The sequence below is a fragment of the Panicum virgatum genome, chromosome 4K, assembly GCF_016808335.1.
Source record: "Panicum virgatum strain AP13 chromosome 4K, P.virgatum_v5, whole genome shotgun sequence".
In the NCBI taxonomy this organism is placed as follows: domain Eukaryota; kingdom Viridiplantae; phylum Streptophyta; class Magnoliopsida; order Poales; family Poaceae; genus Panicum; species Panicum virgatum.
In genome coordinates, this window is record NC_053139.1 from 36,454,971 (window position 1) to 36,458,590 (window position 3,620).

A 3,620-nucleotide genomic window follows, 5' to 3' on the forward strand; every position below is an offset into this window, starting at 1 on the left:
TTTCAATAGCTACTCCAAATTTTGGTCAGAACGATTGAGGATTTGGGCGATTTTGGGACATAGGCCAACGATTCGAATTTCGAAGAAATTTTGATCGGCTCCCATTCACCCCCCCTCTGGTCGCCGGCTTCGGTCCCACATGTTTTCTAATGTATATAGCATGTTCTAGATGTCCATCAGAGATTCCATTATTTAGGAACCCTATCTAGCTACCTGATAAATTAAGCTACAACGTAACTCTACAGATACCACAAGATATATATTGCTTGGTCCTCTTAGTGCGGGTAGGGGTGGTAAAGGGCCCAAGATTTTGAACTAAAAAATCTAAGGACCAGAATCTAATCTTATACAATTTTGAACTTATTTAAAGACCTTGTTGGACTGTGAAGAGATCAATAGGGCCATGGTCCATTACCACCTCTAAATGCGAGCATACTTTCCTTTGGTCCCCTCATGTTTTGCTAATGGTTATCGTCGATTAGAGTTGGAACAGTGGAGAAGCCCTGGATCTTGTTCCCTCCTTGTCCATACATGTAGGAGGAATATAATCTACTTCTCCCGGGAGCTGTAAACGGAATGAATAAGGGAATACGATTCTCTATTCACACACGCTCGTTTAAGGATTACCAGCCACATATAGAAGCGGCTAGCCTGCAAGGCTGAGGCCTCTCCGGGTATGTAGGCTTAATTTTTGCGCGTCATATCGTCCCGGCGCAACAATATTCTTTGGTAGGGTATGAGTTGTTATTGGGACCCAACCTGAAACAGGTCTTTCGTGTAATCGATATCGTTAGCTGCTATACTTCCAATGTCCTGAAATGTAAAACATTTTGACTTGTCCTAAGTTAAATTATTCTAAGTTTAACCAAACTTGTAGAAAAGAGTAATAATATTTTGAATATCAAACAAGAATAATTAGATCCATTAGAAAAAAAACTCAACCCGCCGGGGTAGACCTCTCTGAAAGTATTGTGATTAAGATAGAAGACAACCTCTCACGCTGGTCCAGAAAACCCTCGAACCGCCACTCTACCATACACAGCGGCACCACAACCCACATGAGGCTGGACCGGCATTAGACCTTTGCTTTAAAGTGGAGCGGGTGAGGGAATTTTTTTTATGCGCAGAACTCGTGCCAAGCACACAAGCGCGGGAATTTTTTTAACGCACAGATAAATGTGCCACCTCTGGCCAACAAATCCTCCCCCCGGGGGATCGAACTCTGGCCGGCAGGGTGCCAAGCATACAGCTAGACCAACTGGGCTAGCGTATGCTGGCATAATTAAATCCATTATAAAATATATTTTCATAATTTACTTATTTGATATGTAATATGCTAATATTCTTATATATAAATTTGGTTAAATTTAGACATGTTTGATTTAGGATAAAGCAAAAGGCCTTATATTTCATGACCGAGGGAGTATTCTTGTGTCACCTGAAATGAGAATATTGTAAAACATTGAATTCAGCTTGGGAATGTTTTTTTTCTTTGCACGAATACAAACAGTTCTCATCTTTTTTTGTTTTTGTAAGTGCTCTCCTTGGAAGAGGCAATACTATTGAACAAATTCTGCGCTTAATTGGAGACACCACAAATCTTTTGAGTTTTTTTATTTTTTTAAAAAGCAGAACCTTGTAGCTCTCCTATTCAAAACATAAAGGTGAGAAATTACGAAGTAAAAAGGGTCTCTTTTAATTTCTGTGGAAGAATATTGATAGTGCATCGAATCAAATCTATGTCATTGACAAGAATCTTATGTGCTGTTCTTCTTTCTGTAACTATGTTCAGATAACCTCTCTCTTTTCAGTCCATATGTGTAATCCTCCGCAAGTTATGAGAATATATGGCGAATGCTTTCCCCTCCACTCATCGACTCGATCACTTTATTATAGCCATCATTTTGACTTTAGGAAACTGTCTTGTAGTAGAAAAGTCTTCTAACTGCAAGCGATGGCTTCCCAGCAAACCTCTTTTGTACTATGATTAACTTCATTTGCATCAGGGTTGGCACCATCAGGTGTAGCGTTATTGCAGCAAATCATTTGAATCACTAGTCGAAATTGATCACGCAGATTTATTTGTTGATCATTGCATCCCTGTCTGGTCTATCTTACCCTCAGTTGCAAGTAGCCATCATAATGCAACAACTATGTTCTGTAGAGTTACTAACTTGGTAGTATAGGACAAAGCAAGGACGTACTAGTGAAGTAGTGATAGCTTTGCCCTACATGTAAACGGCACGTTCCCTTTGTAATAAACAACATAAAAGGCTGTTCTTGGGAGAGGCAGCTAACCAAGCTATGATTGTTAGTGGCATCCAGTGCACACACAACAAGATGATCTCCTGGAATTGCTTTCATGAGCATTAGAAGAGTGGAGAAAGACTTGTAGCTTTTTGTGCTATGGACTACTACAGCTTAAGGCTTAAGTTTCTAGCTTTCTTTTTCTTGTGAAAGCTATGTACAGGCGATCGAGTTAATTAGAGAAAAAACAACTGTACTACAGATGTAGTCATGTTAATCTTAAGATAGAACTAAGCAACTGTAGAGAGACCACACTACTACAGAATAGGTCTTTTGTCCCGGTTGGGAAAGGTCTTTTGTCCTGGTTTCCCAACCGAGACAGCCAAGGCGGGACAAAAGGTACCCCTTTTGTCCCGGGTCAGGCCCTTTTGTCCCGGGTCAGGCAACCAGGACAAATGAGGGCCTTTGGTCCCGGTCGGGGTGTTACCAACCGGGACCAAAGGCCCCTTTTTTTCCTGTTTCTTTTGTGTTATTTCTATTCCATTTCAGATTGAATTTTGAATTGGAATTTAAGTAGAGTATGAACTGCAATAATATAAATATAAATATTTATTTATTTACTCATATAAAGTGCAACACAAAAGTCAATTATATACAAAGTGCAACACAAAAGTCAATTACATACAAAGTGCAACTAAAGTTTTACTTAATTTTGTCATATTTACTCCTATTATCTATGTTTGACATGCCATCATAGTAGAATTCTCCTGCCGGGTCGAGGACCTCGCGAACAATAAATCCGCTGAAGGCTTCTTGAATCGCCAGGATCCTTACCTCTGGTATGAGTGTATTATGCATTTGATAAACCTGTGGTAAAATGAAAATATTGATTAGAACATCACAAAATGAGTTGCATGCAACTATAATAAAGTTTTTTACTTACTTCCTTCTCCTAGTCGCTTTCGGTCTTTTGAGGACATACCAGGCCATAGATATTCTCTATGACATAGTATGCGCATAAATTAGTTTCTTGCGCCTGCCTCCGACATTTTAAGAGAAATAAATGAAGTAATTAGCTATCAATGTATACATATATATTAAAGGATATGAAACATGCAAATAAAATAGAATCACATCCGTACCGGAAAGTTTTTCTTCCATTTTAGTTCGGCGCTGAAATTGCCACTATGCTTTCGAACGAATTTCTTCCAAACCCTGAACATGAACCCAGATGAATAATTAAAGATAGTTAATTTCAAAAGCAATGGTGATTGAGGTGGTATGAGAAGAATTAATTACTTGTTCAACATGTCGGTCATGTCTTTGTATTGGTCTGGATCTCTCCGCAAAGAGTCCATAACAACTGCTAAGCT